The 25232-nt window shown below is 42.9% G+C and overlaps 1 protein-coding gene across 1 annotated transcript in view; it reads left to right on the top strand.

Annotated features, from left to right (window-relative positions):
• EXT1 (exostosin glycosyltransferase 1) overlaps positions 1–25232 on the top strand; it is a 181416-nt gene that overhangs the window by 125295 nt on the left and 30889 nt on the right. The window lies entirely within an intron of this gene.

The following is a 25232-nucleotide window of genomic DNA, read 5'->3' as shown; positions in this document are numbered from 1 at the left end:
TCTCAGCACTATGATTGTTCACACCCTTTCTCACTCACCTCTTTTTGTGGTAAAACACCAAAATTATGGGTTTGAGGCAGATGTAGTGCTGAGGTGAGTGAGAGTAACAGGTCAAGAGGCAGCTTGGGGCTGTGCTGCAAATGGTCATGATGACTTCCTTACCCTGGGGATCTAGAGTGATCCAAGCCCTTTCTAATGCTCTCAGTGGCCATATGCCAGAACTGGACACTCCAGGCCAGAAATGCAGGACTGCATAGGGCACTGTTCACATATTTGTTTCAAAAGAAAATTAAATACATGTATAGCTTTAAACCTTGCTCATGTTCTCCCACTAGGGAGATGTAGTTGGAAACACTGGCTTTTCTAAGTATTGCAAGTGGTTTTTCAGGATTAGGCCTTTAAATCTCATTGTGTCAATCAAGCAGACAAATACAAAATTATGTTCTCTCATCCAGTTGTGTGGAAATGAGTCCTTCATACCTGGATTTGCACAGTGTTGGGAGGCATTACATCTCAGTAGTTATCATGGGAGCTTGTCATCCCCCAGCCTGGATGAAGAGATGCTGCGTGATTCAGCTCTGCTGCCTGCTGCTCAGCATCATGCCAAGGAGGGAGGGGAAACCCTAGATGACACTTCCATCTCTAGATTTTTTTCTTCCTATCATCATTTCTTCTTAGTTGGTGCCAAGCAAAAAAGCAGTAAGTTGTTCAGGCAGCTGTCTTTTGGCTCTCTAACAGCATGAAATGCCACGTCTCCTAAGAACCATCCACTTGCAAGCAAAATGCAGTTGGCCAGGCACTGAAGATCATGTCTCCAAGGTCAAGGGGGCTATTTTCTGCTCTTTGGAGTGTAGAAATGTGCAGCAGGTGAATCTGAAGGGTTAAAGACACGTTCTTGGGTGGGTTGGAAGGGTTTAGGATGAGACTTCCCCACCATGTGAAAGGGTAAACATGCGTTGGATGACGCAGAAGCTGTTTCTGGTGCAAACATAATTTCCTCCCAAAGATGCATTCAGGTGATATGAATGGCTGGACACGGGGGAGTCACAAAACATGCTTGTGAAAAAACAAAACCTCAGAGTTTTGGGCATCAGTCTGAAAACTGAATCCAGGGTGCCACAGCTCTGCTGGAATATAACCTTGCAGTCTGTTGAAACGCAATTTAAAAACAAAATCAAGTATTTGCTACCAATGGTCTGATGCAAGAAGACTTCTACTAGCTTCACAAGAGGAGGAGTGGCTCCTATCATCCCTTTCTCCACTAAAGTCTCTCCACTCTCTGTGGCTTTGTTGTTCACTTCTCCTCATCCCCTGCTTTCTCCTCCTTGCAGTGCCATGGGGATGTGAGCATCCTGTCTGAGTGCTGGGGTATGCCTGACCCCGCTCTGGACTTTGGTTTGAAAGTATGATGCCTGACTCAATAAAACCAGGTCAAAAGGATCAGTGTTGAGACATTCACTTTGGATAGTTTATTATCCCAACGTACGTGAAATTATTATGAAAGTAATCATAAGGCACAAAGGAGCTGTGGCTAACAAGGGGCACTTGGCTGCTGAAGTGACTGAGACTGAGCTAAGCATGTCCCTCATCAGCCATGCACTGGCTTTAGCCAAACTTCTGTATTTCCAGGGACAGCTGTCTTCACCATTCCCTCTTATGTCATCAAAATCCTGGATCTAGTCCCCTTTACTGTAAAAACTTGCCTCTGAGAAATTGAACTAAGACTTTTTCTGATCTCATTAATGTAAAATACCTAAAAATAGACCACGGGAATAGTTTTACACTTGAAGAGCAAAATCATGCAAAAATGTTTTAATGCAGATTTGGGTCCTAATTATTTTTCTCACTAACAGGCATAGTTTTGCTACAGTGTGAACAACAAGTCTGTAACCCTCAAGGTTTATGCACTTAGAGCTTGGTGTTTTCCTTTCTCTCCTTAGGGCTTTAGTGAGAGAGTATAGAATCAAACTATTAAATGCTATCCCAAAAGTCCCAAAGTCAAACCCCCCCCATTAATTCTGCACCCTTCATTACACTGGGAAATACCAGCTGGTTCAGCTCGATGGCCCCAGGTTAGTACAATGAGTAAAACGATCTAAACTGGGCAAAAGTCAAGAGTCCTTAACTGAAAAAATACAACAGAAGTGCTATAGTTAAAATATTGTGTTTCAGAGCACTCCTTAGATCAGGATCACGTGATCAGATTATTTTTGAGTTGGCTAAAGCATACAGAAATGTAGACAGCGTTGTCAAAGGATCTGGTGTTAGTGGCAGGGATGCTGGTCCAGGCTGTTCTGCCTAAGCTGCTGTCACTCACATCTTCTTTCCTAATGAATGGTGCAGTGCATCCACTGTGCCAGCAAGGGCCCCTCAGCTGTGAGCAGACCTAAGACCAGTTTGAGACCAAGGGCATGAGCTGGATCTGAGTGTGTTTGTGATTGTGAGGCAATGTGTGTCAATTCTCCCTACCCAAAGTTGGTACAAGGTAGGGCAAACAGGGTGGACAACAGGGTATTCCTAAAATCTCACATGGCAAAGCATGCAAAAGCCATTCCAGGACTTACACAAAAAGATTTCTGTGTGTCTGCAGTTCTGCCTGTAAGTGTTGTAGAAACATCCAAAGTATTGGGTTGCATGTTTGCTGGGGAAAACGTGTGGTAACCATCGTGCTTCTTCTGTGACTCCCGAGAAGCAGAGACGTGAGCTGGCAGGGGCTGGTGGTTAACACATTGTGGTGGTGCAGATTAACACACTGTGCTAACTCTTCGGTGTCAAGTGCTTTTGTAGCCTCAGATATTTCTTTTCCATGGACAGATGTCCAAATGATGGCCCTGATGGAGAGGCTGGGGTCAGGGCTGGAGCATCACCTCGCTGCAGCGCAGGCGTTAGCAATCCTTCTCTTCCACCACGTGCTTCACTGACCCCGTGGCTCTGGAGGCTGTTGCAAATGGGACTGTGTTGCTGGGAGCCAGGGCTGGTGCAGCTGCCCCAGCCTTGTGCAGCCCTGTGCTGGGATGGCAGCATGGGTCCCTCTGGGTGGGATAAAGCTGTGCTTTATCACAGCTATTTGTTTTTAATCCAAGGTAGGCTAAAGAAAAAGCTGTACTTCTTTCCAGAATGCCATCTTGAGAGCAACACAGGACTTCTGCAATGCCTTCTGCAATTTTCTTGTCAGAGGAAATGGCCTTGAGCTGAGACAGAGTAGGTTCATATTAGATATTAAAAAAAAATATAATATTTAGGGTAGTCAGGCACTGCAATACATTACTCAAGGAGGTCATGGAGTCACCATGCCTGGAGGTGTTTAAGAGGTGTCTGGATTTGGTGCTGGATGATGTGGTTTAGTGTTTTAGGTGTTCCAGTGGTAGTGCTGGGTTGATGGTTGGACTGGATAATCTTGAACATCTCTTCCAACTGTGATGATTTTAAGATTCTATGATAGGCCCTGGAGAAAAGGAGGGTATGGAGGCAAGGGCTTTGGAAATGTCTTTGCCCTCTCAGCTTTCTGAAAACCTGGTCTAGAGAGACTTGAGCTGTTATCTACGAGTGATTGTGTCCTCTCCTCCAGTGGGATGTCCCATATGATAGGCACATCTACTGTTCTGTTTGACACGATGATGTTTAGCTGCTGCTCCATGAAGCTGATGTAGAAGTCAAGACACATGTCAAGATGTACCTGAAGTGCCAAGATCCCCCTCCCGCTTTCCCTATGAATAAGTAAAAACCTGTTCTCTTTTGACCCCCATACAGGATGTCTGAATTCAGTAAATAAACCATAGGCAGCCCCAGACAATTCAATTACAGACTGTCACTTGGCTTTAAATCACAGATGTGTGCATATAGTCAATGCCCTTTGTGTTGTGACAATTTCAGACTTATTCCCATCTTATTTCCTCTCTGAAACAGCTAAAATGAAAATATTGAGCGAGTCTTAAATAAGCTAAAGCTTGTCAGGAAGATCTGAGAGTGTATACTGCTGTTTCAGAGGCGAGCCAAAAGCTGTATGTATGTAATATGTATGCATATAATACGTATTGTCAGTTATTAAGCTCTGATCAAGCAAGGAAAAAAGTGTCATCTGCTTTGTAACAAAAACGTAGAAGAAATTGTGCTCTGCTCCTGAAATTGTCTGTATTGGGACAGTAATACTTTACAGTGGTTAAGGCAGATGATACTGACTACACATGATTAGCTAGTTGCAAGCGAGTATTATAGGTTTCTCAAAGAATCACCAGCAAAGGTATTGGAAAAAGCAGGATTAGTATAAAGGTGAAAAAAGTTCAGTGAAAAAAGTTTAAGTGACAAAGTTCATTGATAAGATTCACTGTACTATTCACTAGATAGTTAAGGCACACAGAGAAAAATTGTACTAAAATCTAAAATCAACATCTAAAACTAAATCAGCCTAAAATTATCTTCATGGAAACTCAGGATGGGAAGAGGGTGATGATGGGAAAGGGTTAGGATAATCCTGTGTTGCTTCACAAGGTTTGGAGTGGACCCCCTTGCCAATCTTAGCCCCAGACTAAACCCAGTTTTAGGTTTAGGCCTAAAGTTTCTAGCAGCACATAATTTCACAACACCAAATCAAAAGTCTAATTTAAACATTTAAAAATAAATTCTGTAGAATTTGCTGTTAGCAACAGTAATTCACCTTTAGGCCTAACTTACTTATTAATTTAACATACCTAAGAATCTAAGGTAACAACATTCATAGTATATTTGCTGTAGCATATTTCCATTCACACACACAGTGCTGAAGGGGTATGTACAAAGCACATACCTGGGAAAAATTCCCCCCGGGTTCATTGAATGCCTTTGTGTCTCCTTAACAGGCCTTTGTTGAGCCTTGAGGAGCAGGGGTATCAACCCAGGCTTCATTTTCAGCTTTTGGCAGTGGTCCTCCAAGTACAGCAATCTTGAGATTCACTAAATCTGAGATAACTCCCTTCTCAGCCCTTGTGGTCCAGGAGAGCTCAAAGGGTCTCACTTAGGGCTGCTGTTTATAGGGTCACAAGAGAAATTTGCTTTAGTTCTAGTAATTTTCAAAGTGGCCAAAATTTGGGTCAGTAACTGTCTTTGAAAGTTTGATAACAAAAATGTTGTTCCACTTGAGGATTGTTACTCAGGCAGCAAAAATAAATTTCCATGGCTGTTTATTAAAAACTAGGAACTTGTTAGAGAGCACTTGCTCCTGGGAGCAGACATTGTTTCTGATAAGGTCGAGAGGAGCTTAGCTCAGGTGAAGTTCATCAAGGCCAAATACTAGAAAGCAATTCTGAGATCACAGGAGCAGGAGGGAGGATGCACCATCACATAGCTTAAGATGGCACTAAAATAGGATCTGGTGTTGACAACATTTTTAAAGTTTCACAACTTTTACATGTTTGGTCAGTGGTGGATGAGTCTGTAGATTTTTAATAATTAGAGAAATGGCTGATTGCAGTTTCAAAGTGATACATTATAACCAAGTATGTAAATATGTACAGCTTATAGGACAAGACAGCTTCAAAGTGGGGCAAAGGAGGCAGTCTCCTGTTATTCAAGGGTTCAAAGGTCTTCAGCCACAGGCTGAGGATGGAAGAAGGCTCAGGAGCACCATGAGTAGCAAAAATTCTCAGGAATTCAATGAAATCAGTCGATCCATGTAACGAGTTTGATCCATTTTCCATGAGGGAATGTGACTGCACCCGTGCACATGAACAGCCGCGGTGCCTCGCAGGGCTCCTCGAGAGCTGTGCTGTGTGACAGCCAGCATGCCATGCTGGGCCAGCAGGAGCTCCAGCAGCAGCTCCAGGGCAGGGGCTGGCAGTAATTGAGAGCGTTTATGAGGAGATTTTTGTGATTTGTTTGCACAATCATAAGAGCTTAGTTTTCAGACCTCAGTGGTTGTAGGTAGCTCTGACCACTGCAGTCGGCAAATAAGCACTGCATAATTCTTTGATTTGGATATGAGCAAAAGTAAATTAATTTGAAAGCTTTTTGAAGGAGTAATTGGCTATGTCAAGCCATGTAGACAGTCCTCCTGACATAATGGGCCACAATAGGAAACTCAAATAGTTCACCTGACTGCCAAAGCTCCCCTTGTGCTCCTGACCTGACCCTCTGTGTACTCTGTGCTTTTGCTTTCTGCAGGCTTCACCTGCAGTGAAGGAAATGACTACAAATAGGAATTAAAACTAGTTTCAAGCTGTCACTGCTTCTCAGTCCCCTGCAACTTGTTTTCCATCTGTTCCTCCCCGCAGCCTTCCTTCTCCTGCAGGTGTGGGAAAGGGTTCCTTTGCTTCTCCTGAGTGGGCTGTCTCCTTGCCAGCTGACATCTGTAGGCAGCCTCCTCCAGCCTCTGCCCGTGGTCAGTACTAGTATGTGAGGAAGGCCTTACACTCCCTAAGGGTGACTATAAAATAGTTCCCCAAAGTTTAGCTTCCCCCGCACCTCCAGTCCAAAGTATGCCACAGAATTAATTTAAGCATCCCTCACTCATTTTATGTGAAATATAATGTAGCCATGATAGTCATGTTATTTACTACTCATCCTTTCTCTGATCCCCCAGAAGTTTCTGGCCTGAATTTTATTTAGAGACAATTAGTGCCATGTCTTAATTATAAACTATGGACTGGGGGAAAAAATCTTTTTGTGCTTTAAATCCATCTTTTTTTTGGCTATTCTAATTGTACAGCTAAAAACAAATGGGAATGCCAAGTGTCTTCTGCTTTATACCTCTTGTTGTTCTGCATTCCACATGGGACTGGCTCTGTTCTCATCCTCAGACTTGCTTTCTTTTTGGGAAACTGTTTCTGCTCCTTCACATTAGTGATACTTGGACCCAGACCAGATTCTGTTGTGGAAGCATTCATGGCTGCCTGAGCAGTGCCATTCATAACCTACCACCAAGCTCGAGTGGTCCTTTTCTGTTCCTTCATCACATTGCTTTCATATTTTTCTTGCCCTTCTGACAGTTGCTATACATCTTGCTATACATCTAGTCACCTGCAGATTCAGTCATTTTACAGGTTGTCCTCTCTTCCAGGTCGCTGCATGCTCAAATTAAACACTTCCAAAATTAAGTATAAGGAAGTCGGAGCAGACAGAGCATTTCTGCCTCCTTATGCACATGCCTTAAATATTGCTGCTAAGTGGAGAAAAATGTGAAAAGTGTACTTTTGAAACTGATAGTGTGCCCTGGGAGAGGGGTGTTCTTCTCCAGCTTTATTGGTCTTCTGACCTAATTCACCCACCCCCAGAAAAGCTGTCTGCACTTACTCCTTTTCTTTAATTAAGAAGAATGCAGCCAGCAGTCTCAATTCATGATGAGACCATCCCACTCAGCTGTCAAACCCATGGGAGTTACCATGTCCCCTGCAGCCCCCTTTCCCAAGGGCTAAGCGCTGCCACTGATGGATTCCTGATGCTCTGGTGCCTGCAGCCATGCCTGCAGTACTTGATTTGTGGAGCCTGCTGAGAGCACAGAGCCCTGGTGGCAGGAAAACAGACTTGAGTGCATCTTGACAGCCCAGGGTTTGCAGTGCCGAGGGATTTGCCTGCTGTTCTAGCTCAGCCACTGATCTGTTGCACGATGGGGGAAGTCCCAGATTTTTTGATGACTTACAGATATAGTTTGAGTGTCTTTCAGTAGAGGAGCAGTCCCTTAGGTACAGCTAGAAGAACCATAGCTTGGTCTTACTTGACTGTGATGCAACTGGAATGTAATGAATATAAAAATACCAAGTTACTCATCAAGCAAAAAACCCAGCTGTTTGGTATTAATGTTTTCAAGAAGTAATTTTGTGCCCAGTGTATACTGACAAAGTATTCTTGTTTCTGCTAACACTGTATAATAAAATTCTTGGAGAGTTAATAAATAGGGCAGGGTTTATTTGTGGTGGTTGTTGTTGTTGGGTGGTTGTTACGGAGGACTGCAGTGCATCTCCTGTGCTTTCGAGGTCGAGTGGAGCCGCGGCTGATGCCGTGCAATGGTGAATGATACAATTCCTCCAGTAACTGGCGGAATTGAAACCAGCTGTTGGAACTTGTACCCACACAGCCCCTGAGTCTGCAAGGGGAGAAAAAAAAAGAAACAGCAGTTCAATGCAACAATCAAGAACAAGGCATCAATCTTTTCCTCTAGATTCACTTTGCACAAGTGCTGTCAATTGGAATTTGCGATTTCTCAGCCAAGGTGCTTCCTGTGGAGGGAGGCAGGAGGAGCGCAGCTGATCAGGGGCATGGATGTAATTCACAGTAACAAATGAGCTGTGGCATTGCTTGGGCTGAGAGGAGAGTTTTACCCGTGCTGATGGTGGATTGTGTATTTAAATTCTGTTGCAAGTTAAACAGACATAGAAACCTCTCATGATATTCATGTTTCCACACTAGGTGTAGTAGTTATGTAGCAAATGTATTAACCACAGGTTTGCACCAAACATGCAAAAACAAATTAGAAATAGGGAAATACAAACACATTTTCTCATTAGGGGATATAAGTATGTGCTGACTGTAGTACAAATACAATTTTTATTCCATTTGTGTAACCTTTGGTATTTTAATGAAGTCCTGTTCCTGTGTACAGCGTATGGTTCACTGTCAGATAATTTAACACTAAGAAAATCTGTCTTGAATAAATTAGAATATATTTGCAAATTAATTGGTTAATTAGATTTTAGACATCTCTTGAGGACAGGAGAGAAACAGATGTGTGCAAAAGCCACACAGATAGTTTGGGGATGAGTGTTTCTTCTAGGGTTTTATCACTCAGTTTTGTGAAAAACAGCCTTTCACAAGTGCCAAAGATTAAAAAACTCTCGGCTTTAAATGCAGAACATTAAACTCCAATTTCCGTGGTGCTGCTGATTTTTTCTGGGGCACAGGCAGAGCCATTTGGACCTGTTTGCTGAATGACTGCACTCAGAATATGCAAGGTACCTCTTGAGCTGCTTTTTTTTCTAGGAGTATCCGTGAAGCCGTCTGGAAATCCTCTGAATTAAACACTGGCAGATCAGCAGAGAGATGCCAGCTGGCATCGTGGTGAAGTCAGGCAACTCATAAGAAGAAGCAGGTCTAAGATGGAGCCCAGGATTTAGAAGAACAGTCACCGAAGAAGGAAAACTGACAGGGCAGGTTTTTTTCTCAGCTACATCGGTGTAAATCCAGAGCAACTCCACTGAGATTCACACCAGAGTAACTGAGAGCAGAATCTGGCCAACATCATCCACCTGACCTCAGGAGAGGGCTCGGATGGAGAATAATTCCCTTGCCTTCCTCTTAGAAGCTTTTTGCACCTGATTTTTAGAGAGGCATTAATTCAATTTTACTCAGTTTGGGGACAGATATAGAACAATCATATGGTAACCACTGATTTATTTTTACTGATTGGTAAAAGTAAGATTCTGCTTAAAAAAATACACACTTCTGTATTCATTATTGACTTAGACCCCTTCAAAAACAAATTCTGAGTAAATCTTCCTTGGAAACCAAGAAAATTCAAATTTTAAGGGCTAGAGTTGGTCCAGAAGCTGAGTAGGAGAGGATTTTCAGCTTAAAAGCAGTTCAGCAGCTCTCTGCAATCTGGGCTGATCCTAAGAGCAGCAGAGGTGGGTAGCTGGTGCTCCTTGCATCCACTTTTCAGCTCTGCTGAAACAGTGCTGCAGTCTAAGCCCAAACCAGAGGACATTGATCGTCCCTCTTGGAAGACAGCCGCTGATCACATTACTTTGTTTGTGCAGTTTTATTGCCAGGATCCCATTTTGGGTGTGTTCAGAACCATTTGGCAAAAGCCTCATGGTTAAAAGCAATATTTGCAGTGTACAGTAAGACAAACAAGAGGCCATTTGTGTGCGTCACCGATCGTTTTACAAACAGTCCTCGGGCTGCGCGCAGAACCGGCCCCGTGCTGGCTGCTCAGGTCACAATACAGACGTCAGAGGCAGGAGCGCTTTTCCTGCTGCCCTGACCTCTGTTAGGCACCAAGACCCTCATGCTGCTGAGAAGAACCTTCAAGTCATGTTCTTTCTTTGACCTTGGTGTGTTTTTGTAAGCAGCAGACAGAGCAAAGTAAAAGCCTTGTTGCTGTCGATGTGTGAAAACTACAGCCAGATTTTTCGAACTCCAGAGGCTGAAGCTGCAGGGCTGAGGTTGCAGGGATGCCCACAGCTGCACTGTGGCTCTGCACAGGAGGCACCAAAGGAGGGCATGGGGTCACTGGGCACAGACACCACGTGTCCTTGGCCCGGGACTGCTGTCAGCAGCCACATGCCTTCAGGAAGAGAGCACAGCTTTTAACAGGGTTATTGTAAACTGGGATGTGCAAAAACCTGGTCGTGGTGACCTCAGTGCACTAATTGATAAGAGCATCTGGGCTGGCCCCTGAGGGCAGCATGACTGTGTGGGTAAGAACCTCATGTGGCTGGGTGGTGCCAGTAGGCTGCTGTCCTGTCCTTTGGAGACCCAGCCACGAGGGTCCAGGCAGCCCGTGGGGATGTCTCTGCTGGGCACTTGGCCTTCTAGTCCTGGTTAACCACAGAGCCCAACCCTCCTTTGGCAGGCAGGGAGTTCCTGTTCCTATGCAGCATCTGGCTGTCTCCTGAGCTTGCTCCTTTCTAGCCTTGGCCCTTCTTTCCTCTCCTGTGCAGCAGGGCTACCGAGACAGAATGAGACAGGTACCTGCTCTTAGTGGGATCTGGTTTGTATCACTGGAAAAGCAGCACTACACCACCATCCATGCCTGGGGGCTGTGGAACAGTGTGTCTTCCAGCCCAGCCAGAGCTGCCCTTCCCTCCATGTGTAGCACCTGCAGACTAGTTATGTTCCTGCAAATACGAGTGTGGATGCATTAAGACCTGAGGCTGAGAGACTGCTGGTCTGCAGCTGTGATGGGTATAAGCAGCTACAGAAGATGCCCATGGACATTTCCCTGCAGCATTTATCTGAATGCACAGAGTGCTGGCTTGTTGGGAAAAATGAATTTGCACATTTGTCAGGAGTCTGGGGGTTGAGGAGAGACCTAGAAGTTACCAGCTACGATAGAATTCACAGAGTAATGGGTTAATATCATCTGCCATAATTTCTCTATGGGGCTTTTGTCAAATCTCTGATTCAAGTAGTGTTTTCTGAGGCTTTTGACATTTGTGGCAGCACTGGGACAGACAGTAAGGTCGTGTGTCACTTTAAAGGCTTAATTTTTTCCGGATTTCTCACAAAACTGAAGCTGAAAGCTCTCTCATGAATTTCTTGGGGAATCTGCTGAGGCAGCAATTATGTTATCCTTCAAAACTCCATGGAAAAGGTCACCACAGAACCATGCCAGACCTGCGAGGCTGAAGGAGAAAGGGGCTGAGAGGCTGCTTTCTGTGCCGGCTGAGAGCTAGGAGACACCTGGGAAACCACAGCCAGCTCGAGATGCCATGGTGTGGGCAAAACACAAACCACACATCTCCTTGCATGGTCAGGTTTCTGCCAGAGATGTATTTATTTAGCAAAGCAAAAAAGCCCAAAGCAGAGGAAGGTATAAACCAAAAAACCTGTATTTGAGAGGTGTGACTGCAGTGCTGAGACCTTCCTCCCCTCTGAACACAAACTAACCTGGGACATGATAAAACAAGCAAGGAGCTGCCTTCAAATTTATTTCTCCTTCTTTCTCCATTTCTGCAAACCTCCCACAGCAGAATATTAATTTGTGGTGAGAAGCTAGTTTTAAACAGGACATATCAGTGCAAAAGATAATAACACTGATGTTCCCAACTAAATTACAGAGGTCTTGGTAGGTTTTGTGTAAGAACTGGCTGCATTACTAGGCAGAGATCATAAACCTTTAAAAGGCAGAGGGAGGAGAAAAGAAAATATTCCGTGTAGGGAAAATGTGATTGTGTTAATGACTTTGCTAATCCCTAGACATCCAGTTTTATCCATTCATGCTTCCAGCATCTGCGGATGAACTCGGGAGGGCTTCAGTAATCCATTAAAACAAGATCATTTTTAAATTTCCATATAGGCATAATAATTTATTGGTTTGGTGTTTTCCCCCTTCTACTCTGCTAATTTATGAATGCCTCTCTTAAGTTTGCCAAAATGATAATCAACCTTGATACTTTATTTGGGATGATCATCCTCGTGGAAAAGTCTTGTGAAGAATTTAATAGGAATGAAACCAGTTGAGATCTATAGAAATACAATATTGATCTAAGTTAAAAAAAAAATAAAAAGATACATTTGTAACTGTCCATCCATCAGATGAATAATTCTTGAGTAAGTTGAATGTGTTGGTCTGAAGGAGAAAAATTCCTGAAGGTTATTTGTTATGAGGTGTAGGTTGTTGTTAGGTAGTCTTACAGAATTTGTTGTACCTCCAGTAAAGCTATCTGAGTACTGCCTGGGCTGCTTATCAGAAGCTACCCTCAGGCATTTCAGTACTAATGTAATTGGATAAAGTTTACATGATGGAGTATTGGAGGTAGAGGTTTTGTGCTCAGAACTGTGCAAAAGCACCAGATAGCAGTAGCTTTTACAGAAAATGGAAGGCCAGATGGAGCAGGAGATTACTGTGTCTGATCTCCCGCTTTACCCCGGGCTGCATCCAGTGACGCGGGTGAGTTACACGCGTCCTCCTGAGCGCTTCCTTCCGTTTCCAGAGATCACTTAACGGGGAGCCACCATCTCTCAGTGCTTAAAATACCTTCAGTGCTGGGCATTACTACAGATTTCTATTGATGTTTGTTTCACTTTTAACTTCCACCTCTTGATTCTTGTTATGCCCTTTTTCAGCAGGTTGAAGAACTCTTGCTTCCTTTTATTTTTCTCCCTGTAGAGCCACTTATATGCTGTAATCAAGCCACTTCTTCCTCTTCTCACTGATAAGCTGAACAAGCTGAGGTCTTTCAGTCTCTCTCAGAAGGGTATTTACTACAGTCCTTTAAATAACTTCTCTGTCCCTTTTTTTCGTCTTCAATTATTCACCATCTTTATAAAACGTGGAGATGTTAGCAAAGTGTATTTTCTGGTGTCTGCCTCAGTGACTCCAGGTACAAAGGGACAATTTCTTCTCTGTGTGTACATGGTTGATGTGTCTAAGGATTCATTTGCTCTTCTGTAACAGCCTTGAGCTGCTTGTCCACAATGATACTAATTCTATACAGAATTGTTCCATTCTAAGGTAAAAAGTCTTGTTTCAGATTGCCAAGCATTGTATTTTGGCTTACTGCATTTTATAGTCTCTTAAACGGTACGTAAAAGATGTCTGTGCTACATGAGGATGCTCCAGAACCCTGCTCCAGGTCTGCACCTTTTTAGCCTCTGATGTTGGCGAAAATTGCTGACACATCTAACACATGATTTGAGGCACTGCTGTAGGAAAATGCCTGTATCACAGCCCATCTGGAGTCTGAGAAGGGCAGCTGGGGGAGAGCAGCTGCTCAGAAGGTTGTAGGGAGAGCTCTACGTCTTATTTATACCCCTTGGGGACACAACACACAAAACCCAGACTCAGCTGGGAATGTGCTGCTTGTTCTCCCAGTAGCACAGGGGGCTGCAGTTAACAGTTTTTGAGAGGTAGGAAGTTGAAGTTACCCTGATAGAGAAGCCTGTTTTACAGATGTCTTTTCACATGCTCTGTGCTTATCACTGGAATTTCAAAAATAATGTTAAATATTTTAAAACTAATACCAGCATTAACCCACCTGTACAAAAAGCAGTTGCATGTTGCACTGCATTATTGCATGGCCTCTCTTACAGTCAAACTTTTCCCATCCATCTGTTGGCTGTTAGCATTTGGCTGAAGAGCTGTTGTTCATCTGACTAATCTCATCACTGCTGGCATCCTCTCCCAAACCCTTTTGTCTGGACAGTCATGTTTTCCTTGGCAATCTGCAAAGCACACCAGATCATAGGTCCCTCTGAGCACTTGCATGCTGATGCCTTTCCCTTTCCATTTGTCTTTGCACCTTCATGGCTGGAGGAGATGTTAAAGGCAGGGCAGGGAGCAGGGAGAGAGCAAAGGGCTTTTTTTGGCAGGCAGAGTCATTGTGGCCCTGCACACTTCCCTGTGGGAAAGGAGGAGGTGTCTGGCAGTGTTCCAGGGATGGGCTGGTAGAGCTGCTCCCTGGTGTAAGTGTGGTGAACGTGTGCTTCAGCTACTGGTCCCCGAGCAGAGTTGCAAATACACTTAGGAGTTCCCTACTCTCCTACTGCTCAGGTGAAGTGTTTCAGTGTGAGGCAGATCACAGGAGAAGGTGCCAACATATGCCTAACCTGATCTATGTTTCTCATTGGGGTTCTGGCTACAAAACCTACCAGCTTTAGATTTCCTCGCTGAGGTATAAAATTTCTCATGGTTAAGGCTTTATTTGGAGTAGAGATGCTTCTCTGCAAAAGAGTGAGTCTTTTCAAGTCTGCACAAACTAGTAAGTAATTCTGAGACAACTGAATTTGTTGGTTTCTTTAAAGAAACATAATTATTTTAAAATTACAAACTGTTCCTTTTGTTGATAAATGTTTTATATCTTTGCTGCTATGCCTGAATAGTTTGTGTGAATAATTTATTAGCTTGCAAACAGACGTAGCACGTTCAGGCAAACACTGCCCAGCGGGGCTGGAATGCTGAAAAGGGGAAACAGGATTGTGAGCACTGCTGAGCACCGAGAGCAGGAGTGGGTATCAGTAGGGACAGAGAAACACCATCTGCAGCTCGTAGGCTCAGCCCCAGCATAGCTCAGATGCCTGACACTGTGGTGAGGCACTGGAGGTACAGATGTGAGCAGTCAGGCAGTCACCATCAGCAGGTGTGTCCGTGGGACACTTAGGAGCACAGTGACAGTGGTGCTCAGAGATGTGAAATGGTGTGGTTTAGATAGTGTTTGGCATTTAACATTTTCAAACTGATTTTCTTACTTTGCATGCTTAAGAGCTCTCCTTCAGTTTGCTGTGGTTGGTTATTCCTCTAACGTTATTCTCATAATGGGCCTTGTTATTTGAAAAAAGTAATTTTGCAAAAATCGTGTGAAGTTCTTATATATGTCAGGGTAGGGTCAGGCAGGAGAAGAAGGCTAAGCACATGCATCAGTGGTTTCCAGATGAAAGTCCTTTCTAAATAGTGTGGAAGTGTGTGCATATAAGTATGCATGGATGCAAATGTGCTTCTGGGGTTTTTTAGACAGCAATTTTGCCTAAAAGTCCTATATGTCACAGTGGGGACTTACAGAACCTTGGGAAGGTCTGGGTCTAGTCCAGTCCCCTGCTGTGGACAGGCCATCTTTCAATAGATCAGATTGTCAAAACCCCAACCAATCTGACCTTGAACACTTCCAGTGACAAGGCATCCTGAACTTCCCTGGGCAATCTATTCCCGTGTCTCCGCACCCTTGAAGTGAAAAAATTTCTTCCTTGCATCCAATCTAAACTTAGGTTCTTTCAGTTTGGAACAATTATCCCTTGTACCTTTGAAAGGGGATAAAATTCTTTCCAGCCCTACTGAATATAGTGTAGACACCCTGCTCTGGTTCAACATCAACTGAAGATCACTGGAGTTGCCTCAACAATAGTAGAAGGTAGGAAACACCTCATAAAAGCCATCTGCAGTTCTAAACTGATGCTTGATGGCATGCAGCTCACTCTGGCTGAGGAGGAGAGGAGAGTGTCTCCAAAAGGCACTTGGTGATGCAGAAATGAAGAAGACCAGTGCACTAGTTATAGATGCCTTTTTTGCTGAGAAAAATAAATAAGAGAAAACTTGGATTTTACTGTAGTCAGCAGAAGTGAGCAAGCCCAGAGGAGCAGATCTGCAGAGTGACAGATTCCATATTACCTGGCCACTCAGTGAAGCACAGTCCTGGTTCTCAAACCACACATGGCATGGCCTTGATTTATCTTTATTTAGGCAAAACTGTGACTGGTTATAGGAGGCATCACCAAAAAACATTTATCAGTGGATTTTTCCTGCTATATTCTCATTTCTCTCTCTTAGAAAATAAAAATTATTTTAATACTGACTGTTGACTGCAATAAGGAAAAAAAAATTGCCGTTTCCTGCCCTTCCGAAGTTCACATTCCTGCTCTGCTTTATTGCAGAAGTTAGTCTTCATTAAATCCAGAAGATCAGCATCTGATGTCAGCCAGTGGAAACCACCCTGTACTATTAACAGTGCTGGGATTTTACCCTAAAATTCAGAGTTACAAAACCAAAAGACACAGAGTTAGGGTTGTTCCCCCTCCCCACTTTTGTCCTAATCCTGTTTCTGAGGTAGCTTTGTCTCATTTATAGAAAAGAGGAAGATCTGAGATGAAGGCAAGTAGAAGAATTAATAATCAGCCAAAATAACAAAGTGTCTGGATGTGTTGTAGTGTACTGCTCCTGGGGACTAAGCTACAGCTGACTCTGTATGAGTAAAAAATCACTTCTCTATTTCATTCAAAGTTGTTCCTTGGATTTGCTGAACTAATTTCTCCTCCAAGCATGGTCACATTTTAGGTCAGCATGCCTAGACAACATGGGGCTGTGCCAGCAGTTCCTGTGTGAAGTCCCTCTTTGTTTTTTTGGAAACAAATCCAGTCATTCATAGAAATGAACTCCTGCATAATTAGAGCCAGCACTGCACATCATCTTTGCTTTCCATTTTTAGATGTTACGTCTGGAGGACTATAACTTTTAAAGATGCCAACAAGCCACTTAGGAGCTCAATGGCTGTAATGGGAAAATCTGTGGAGCTGAATAGGAAATGATAAGCTTCATAAGGACTATTCTAAATTGTTTGGTAAAGAGCTCAGCCAGATATTCAAAGCAAGAATAGAAACTATAACCCCTTCTAATTCAGTCTTCAGGGGGTTTTACTTTCTCTACTGTCCTGCTGAAGCCCCAGTCCTACAGGCAGCTTAATGGAGACTCCTCTGGTCTCTTCTGGGTCCAGTTATAGGACTGCTGCCTAAATGGGTGCAGAACACTGATTTTATCCATATTTTACCCTCTGGGGCCTGTAATCAACCTTTTTTCTTTCTAGATTATTTAAAACATTCGGTTACCACAGATACTGAAATGTGAAAGTCTAGAAAACTGATCTTTTTCAGCATTTTTTAACCTCAAGTTTTTTAAAAAGAGCTATTTTAAAATAATTAAGAAAGATTTGGAGGCCTTTTATTTTTTTGACTGGTAGGTAGCAGTCATCACCTTCAGAGCCAACAGGTGTGTTGACAGATGAAAGATCTCACAATAAGTCTTTTATATCTCTGCATGCTGAGGCTCTCAGGTATGTCCTGTAATCTCAAAATTAGAGTGGGTAGCAGATGAACTAAAATTTGTTTCTTTGTTCAGAAAATGCAGTATAGATTTTTCTTTGTTTGGATCTTTAATTCAAACTGATTCTTTAACAGCTGAAATTCCAGCAGTGCTTTGGTTTTTTGGCTTGTTGGGGTTTTTTATGTTGTTGTTTTTGGTTTTTGGTTTTTTTTAAGTTAGACAATAAGAAAATTGTCCTTGCAGTGGGAAATTACCCCAAGGATGTTCACTGCTGGACTGTCACAGCATGTGAGTTCAGTTAATGGGAGTAGATGGAGCTATTTAAGACAAGTATTTGACACTGCTTCTTGGCTATGAAAAGGCTGGAGTCCAAACAAAGTCACTCTGAGAGACAGAATAGAATATCCCAGATTTTAAAAATAAGTATCATAGAATTACAGAATTATTTGTGTTGGGAGGCATATTTTGAGATCGTCTAGTTCAGCCTCTCTGCCGTGGGCAGGGAGAACACTTCCAGGGATGGGACATCCTAGGCATTTCTGAACAATCTATTCTAGTGCCTCATCACCCTCACACTGGAAAAATTCTTCTTTATGTCTGATGTAAATCCAATCACCTTTAATTTAAAGGCATTACTCTTGTCACTACAGGATGTGGTAAAAAGTCTTCTTTCCATCTTTCATGTAAGCCCTCTTTATATATTGAAAAGCCACAGAAAGGACTCACTAGAGTCTTTTCCAGACTGAACAGCCCAAACTCTGAACCTTCCTTGTAGGACAGGTGCTCCAGCTGTCTGGCTGTCTGTGGGGCCTTCTCTGGACCTGCTCCAACAAGTCAATGTCCTTCTTGTGTTGGGGACCCCAGAGCTGTACACGGTGTTCCATGTGGGGTCTCACCAGAGTGGAGTAGAGGGGGAGAACCATCTCCATAACCTGCTGGTCACACTTCTTTTGATACAGCCCAGTAAGTTTCCTGTTGCAACACCAAAGCAGACTATCAGGAGTTAGATACTGCTTTCAACTTACTCCTGCATTGTTCTCCATGCAGAATACTGCGGAGCAAGGCTGAGTAGATGAAGCCCAAGTTCAGACTACATGGTTGTTTCGTTGGTGGAGGCGCTGGTTTGTTCTCCTGCCAGCAAACTGGGGTTCTTTATATTAAATTATTCTAAAAGGAGTTTGTGATCTCCAGAAAATGGCAAGGTAGAGATACCATAATGATGCAAAGTGCTGGTGTTATTTATTGTTAGAAGAATCCTGATAGAAAGTGACTGTCTGAGCTGCTGGATCATCTCAATAGCTTGGTCTGATCTTTACCTTGTAAGGATCCAGCACCTTGGTGGTCAGTAAGTGCCAGCTGGGCACTTTTCAGACAAAGAGCATTCATACATGCTTTTGTCACTTCTGAGGACATGTCAGGGGACGTGGGGCCAGGTAAAATCTTACCATGTGGCTTTGTGTGTGTGTGTTCCTGGGTGCCCATCCGTGCATGCATGCATGCATCCATCAGTATCGCTGCTTTCCCGCTGACCTGGAGGTGTTTACCACATGTGGGGCTGTGTTTACATTCTTCACAAGATACAGGCGAGCACTGCATTTGCTTCTCCATGGATTTTTCTTGTTCAGGCATGATGTGAGTTTCTTGCTGCCAGCACAGTGAGGTGCAGCTGTGAAACAGGTGCTCTTAGAGGACTTCAAAGCCTAGGAGCCAGTGTTTGGTTTTAGAAGAAGCACTACATGATGCCATTAGCAGGTTGCTGGTAACTGAGGCATAACACTGCCTAGAGAGGCACCTCTGCAAGGTTTGCCTCTGACATGCCACTTACAAACCCACTCTGATACACTTGCTAAATAAGCAGTTATCTTTAAATACCAAATGATGTTGGTGAGACCACATCCGCTGTGTAAGATACTTGCTCTGGGTGGTCTAGCTGCTACACTGGGAGCCAGTTGGATTGCATTTTGCAATCCAAGTGTTGTGCATGCCTTGCATGCATCATATAGATTTACAGGACGTTATGTGTAAATATTTAGACAGAAATCTTTAGAGCATTTTTATTTGTTGGAATGCACATTGACGTTAACGGCTTGTGTATCCAAATGTTTTTTCCGCATAATATTGAAGTGAACTGAATCCAACAGTGATGTCACTGAAGACTTTAAAGATACTTTCAGTTTTAAGGGCTACTGTCCATCTTAATTGTAAAATAAAGTTTCTTTAGCAGTGCATTAAAGTGAAAAGTCTACTTCCCTGTTTTTCTTTGCTAATCCAACCTTCTGAATTAAAAGAAGATGCTGAAATGAAATGGAGAAAACAGTTGTGCTTCACAGTTAGTTGCTGCATGCTTAGAGAGTTTCATTTCCATTGCAAGGCCTAGTAGAATTATTCAGAATTTTCATATTGGGCTCTTGCTCATACCCTTATTCAGCCATTACCAGTGTTCCAAAGTCTCAGTTCACACCTGCTGCTGTTGTTAGACAGTAGCATCCCTTGGAGTCCAGCAGCCTGGGCAGTGTGATGGCAGTGGCTGCAGTGACGAGCTAGACTGAAAGAAATAGTCCAATGACTGCTTTTCAGCACTTGGCAAGAAAATCCTTTTTATGTTAGTTTCAAGGTCGTCAGATATCATTATAGCCAAGTATTAAAAATTTCAAAGAAAGGAGGCAGTGTGTTTGATTTATAGAATAATTATCTAGCTTTCGCTCTAACTTGGCTTTGGCAATGGTTTTGCAAGCACTTGAAAATTAAATCCATTTTTTATGGCACTACAAGGTATTATCTCACAGCAAATGATAATTAAACACCTGTGAAATCAATTAGCCTTTTAAACAGGGAAAAAAAAGTTTTCCAATTATGTTTTTGCACCTCCAAACTTTTTAATTCCAGAACCAGCGCTTGCAGAGCAGGAGATGAACTGCCAGTGGCCAGCTAACCAGCATTCAGATCACCCCAAAGCATTGCGCAGCCGTAAATCCAGAGGCAAGCAGCTCGCAGTGGCGGCACCCTTCCAGGCACGATGCGTGAGCCTTCCCAGCTCAGTCCTGGGCAGCCATCTATCTGACACACAGCCGAGCTGTCAGCTCTTCCACAAAGGCACTTACTCACTTGGCGTTTTCAATGCCAAGTTTTACTTGACAGTTTATTTAAAAGCCAACATACCTTAGTGGAAACCAAGCAACGAGACGCTCCATGTGACTGAGTGGGGTTTCTTCTCAGGCTTTCCAGCCAGTAGTTCAGAGCCATCTGTATTAAGCATTTGCATATGGAAAAATGGCCAATTGGTTAATAGCTGAAAATTAATATACTGGAAAACCAAGAAGCACTTTTCCATTTACCCTTGTGTTACAGGTTTTACTGTCTGTCTTTGTTGTAGTACTTTATATGATACAGAAACTTCTGGAAGATGCAGTGTGCATTCATGGGTTTGCAGATTCAGAGAGGGAGCCTTGGACATAGTTGGTTAAGTGCCATCACAATTTTTTGGCTCAGGAAGGAAAAAAGCAGCTCTAGTCACATCTGACATCTTCAGCGGAATGTGCTGATAGTCCCTGCCAAAGATGAGCTCCAGCATCTTCCAGAAGATGGATTATGTGTGGCACTGTTAAAATATGTACTGCTGGGTTAAACCCATTGCATTTGATTTGAGTTAAACCTGTTGTATTTGGCTTGGGTTCTGCTCCCGTATTTCCATCTGAATTTTAATAGCCATAACATGCAGCTGGATTTGAGTGAATGCTGCACCACCAGAGAGGAAGAAGTAAGGTCAGGATGCTGTGGTTAGCATTCTCAAGGTCCCTCTAGCTGCTGGAGAAGCCACCAGTCATTTGTGTCTCAGGTTTCATCTGTGAAACGGGAATGGTGATTGTATCCTGTCAAAAAACATGTTGTCTACATGACAGGTGACATATAGTTAGATAAAGTGTTATGATAATTACTGCATCTAGACATATCTGCTGGTCGAAACAGTCTTTTTAGATTTTAGACCTCTCTTCAATCAGTAGTGATTAAGAAGTGGTTTTGAAAAAAATAGTTTATACTAAAATTGATAGTGCAAATATTTCCCAGGCTAGTTTATAGTCTCTGCAGTGTAGTGACATGGGGAAATGCTTAAGCTGTAGGAAGGAATGTATGGCATGGCTGATTAGTCAATGCAGAGCTCCTGCAGCCTGCCAGGGCTCCTTGGGATAATGGAGAACCAGGAATGCCAAACAGCTTTCTAATCCATGTGCTGATTGACATGGTCGGCACATCAGAAGAGAAAAAAAAAAAGAAAAAAGGGGGATGGGGGAAGACAGACACTGTGTTGGATCAAGGAGTTAAAATGGTTTGGCCAGGCAGTGTTTCTCCTCTGGATAATTGCCCACACAGCACTGCAGTGTTTACACCTGGGTGATCGATGGGGCCAAACATATTTCCTCAACTATGGGTGGTGGCAGGGAGGGAATAATTCAATTAAGTTGTGAATAAATTAGAATTGATTGCAAATAGAGCTATTCTTTTATGCTGCCTAAAAAGGTACTAGCTGTGAACAAGGTATACTTAATCATCATGAAAAGAAGCCTGAAAGTTAATAAAACATGCCTCTAATACTTATAGAGGGATGCCAGCTTTGGATTAAATCTTTAGCTATTTTAGTTTTGAAGACCCAACTGTCATTTTTAAGGCATATGCATTTTGGATTTTAACGTTTGAATGCTGCAGCTGAGACCCAGGCCAAGCCGACCCTAAAATTGGCAGTAAAATGCTACCTCTGTGCAAGCGTGCAGAATGAAGAAATCAGGAATGTATGAGCAATAAGCATGTGCCCCAACTCCCCGCCAGTCTTCTAATGTGGAAACCTGGAGCTTTGTGGGAATAAATACCTTCTGAGCAAAGCAGAGGACTCCTCTAAAAGCTTTTCCACAGTAAATGCTAGGGAAGATAAGCTGCCAGAAGGAAAGGAAAGTGCCAGAAGTAGTGCAACACCGAAGCAGCACAAGTAAGGAAGAAGTGTCCAGCCAGCCCCTGCTCAGTGCTCTGCAGTGCTGGTCTTTGCTCTGATTTTCTGGAGCCTGAAAGACCTCCGCAGCTGGGTAAAGAAAGAGGGTCTCTGTAGGCAGGTAAAGGAGGGCTGTCCACACACACTGGCAGCTCCAAGTTTGCAGAAGCCACAGCAATGCAAGCTGGAAGACCGTAACAAATGTCCCTGCCATCCTCAGATGTTACCAGCTAATGGTAATAAGTAGTTCTGGAAGCAGATCTAACCCCCATTGCTGGGGAGAAGAATGAGAGGAAACCCTGGAAGAACCTCTTCTAAACACTTGACTATTTTCTCTATAGCTTAAGATGCCTCCTCCAGTTGTGAGTGGAGGTTCTCATGCTTGATTGCCTCCCTAAGGTTTTGCTGAGATTAGTCAGTGGAGATAGTGGGGAAATAAAGCCCGTTGTTGATGCAGTACTGATGTTTGCATTAAATGCCAGATTGGTACTTAAAGTACAACATCAGTACTCCAGCTGAGAGGGTGTTGCTGGAAGTCTGTGCCAGCTCTGATTTCTCTCCTGGACAAGTGAAGGAGATATTTCAAGTCCAGCAAGTACTTAACTCAGATACTTACCTTTAATCATAGAGATTATTTCACTCACTTCACTGAAAGTATTTTAAGTCTGAGTTAAGGAAAGCTCAGAGATGCTTTCAGGTGTAATGCTCTATGCTTTCTACTATGGTAGAAAATGTACATAAACATTTTGCAGTCCCTGTCAGAATGCTGGCAAAAATCAAACCTGCTGCTGTGTGCATGGTTCTGTCTGGGCTGAATGGGAAGGAGTCTGACAGTGAAAGTTGCCCTGAGCCTTCTGTCCTCACCATGGCCTGTGGGCTGGAGTTTCAGTTACCAAGTGATGTTTTTGTGGCCAAGGTCTCTTCCAAATGCTTCCTGACAGTCCAAAAAACAAACAAACAAAAAAAAAAAAAAGAAAAGAAACTGTCTCTGCTGCAAGTTTGACTCTGGAATACTGTTTGGTACATGTACATTATTTCCTCTGTAAGTGATGCTTCCAGTTACAAAGCTATGCTTGCAGCCTGACAGAAATGTTTGGGGGTAGTTACATGTGTTGCACAAAAAGTGTTCCCAAATTTGTATTTAAACATGCTGGGCCATCTTCTGTCTTCCAGCTAAGGCAGAGCGCTCCCATTGCTTGGTGTGCTACCCATGAACTCAAAGGAGTAAAAACAGCACCTCATGTTTGCAGATTTCAAATAGATGCTTGATCCCAGAGTGGTCTCTGAGGGGTTTAAAGTGGGCATGGGTCCCTTATCACTGAGCTCGAAGATCCCATTGAGTCACCTTAAAGCATTTTGGTTGAAATTGCAGGGAAATTTGTTCAGTAGAATCTCTGGTGTGATTCATTCACTTCAGCAGCTCTTGATGGATATTACTTTACTCTCGATCTGTTCCTTCTGTATTTGTGGGTCCTCCCTGAAGCGAGTAGTTATTTTGTGCCCATACATAAAGGTTAGGATGGGGCTTTCTGTGTACTTACGATGGAGATAAATTGTTTGATGACCAGGAACTGTGCTATTACAGACCTCTGCAATAAATCACATGTTAAGTTTTAAAAGGCTCTAAAATGGGGGCAAGATGCTAACTGGTTTCGAGGTGGAAAATGGTCAACAAAATCCTCTTACGTTTTTTCTTCCCTTTGTAAATCTATACTGATACCAGCAAGTTAGATATAACAGAAAAGGTGCCCAGTATAGGATGTCACTGGGCTATGGAAGACTCACTTGCAGTGGCCTTGCTCTCTGCTTTCCTTTGTGTTCTGGTTTTGCCATCAATGTTTTGTGGAAAATGCTGCATACTGGGGTATTAACAGGATTTTATGGTTTTAGCTAGCTAATGATGGGGAACTTCTGACTGGTGTTTTCTAGTCCTATGGGGTATTCTGTTTTTGGTATTTATTAACATTTGTTGTCCTACAATACACAGTAAAAGGAAAGAGCCTCAGACCTCTCAATATGTAAAAAAGGAGTGCTTTAAAATGGCAACTTTTTTAAAAATTTGGGTTTTTTGTATTCCAGTCCTAATATTTTTCCCCTGTATGCTGTGTCAGTGCTGACTGTGAGCTGGGACATGGCTGCCAATCTCTATCCCACACAGAGAAAAACAAATAGCTGCCACTCAGATAGAATATATATATTTTTTTTTTTTAACCAAAGTTGAGATAGGATTCAAGAGAAAAAAGGGACTTTGAAGTCTGTTTTGTAGTTTTAATTAATGCAATGAGGGGTTTTATTTTACTCTCAGTGGAGATAATCTTAATCCATTCACGGTGACCTTTTCTTGTGCAAATTAGCTATACACGCTTGTTTAAGCAAATGGGCCTTTGCAAGATGTCTCTTCCTAAAGACAGAGCTTATAATTGAAAATTGGCTTACTCCCATCTGTCTGGCCTGTGTGAGAATATAAACATAGATGCTAACTTCTTTGTATGTAAAATACAATCATGTATATATGTATATGTGTGCACATAGACACAAAACAGATACAAAAAAAATTGTTCTGCCTGCACAACATGGTAAAATTAGACCATTGGTGTCAAAAAAATTCAGTGGTACAAGTTGCTGTCAAAATAGCATCTATGTGCAGAGTCCAGGACACTTTGGAGAATGGAGGGTGTTCAGTCTGGATCTTTTTGACTCAGATGAGGTCAATGCCATTCACAGTGCCATGGGCTTTTCAGAAGTACAATTTGCTAATAACAGGCAGGAAACTGTTGGGATTTGACGTGTGGTTTTGGTGAATGATTTTGTGGTGATTGATGTAATTGGAAAAAAACCCCAGAAGTGTCTATCAGCACTTTCATTCAGAGAAGCATGGATCATTGTAGCTATGTGATTAATTGCTAAAATCTGGTCGTATATTCCTCTCTCCACACTTAATAACCACCAAGTGAGTCATTGTATCCCCCCATCCCTTTTTTAGTGCCTGCTTGATAAGGAAATATTTCTTTGGCATAGCTTGAATATTTTTTTGCTTTG

This window comes from Passer domesticus, chromosome 1 (genome assembly GCF_036417665.1).
Source record: "Passer domesticus isolate bPasDom1 chromosome 1, bPasDom1.hap1, whole genome shotgun sequence".
In the NCBI taxonomy this organism is placed as follows: Eukaryota; Metazoa; Chordata; class Aves; order Passeriformes; family Passeridae; genus Passer; species Passer domesticus.
Note: the sequence above shows the minus strand (reverse complement) of the source record. Positions and strands in the feature narration are given on the sequence as shown.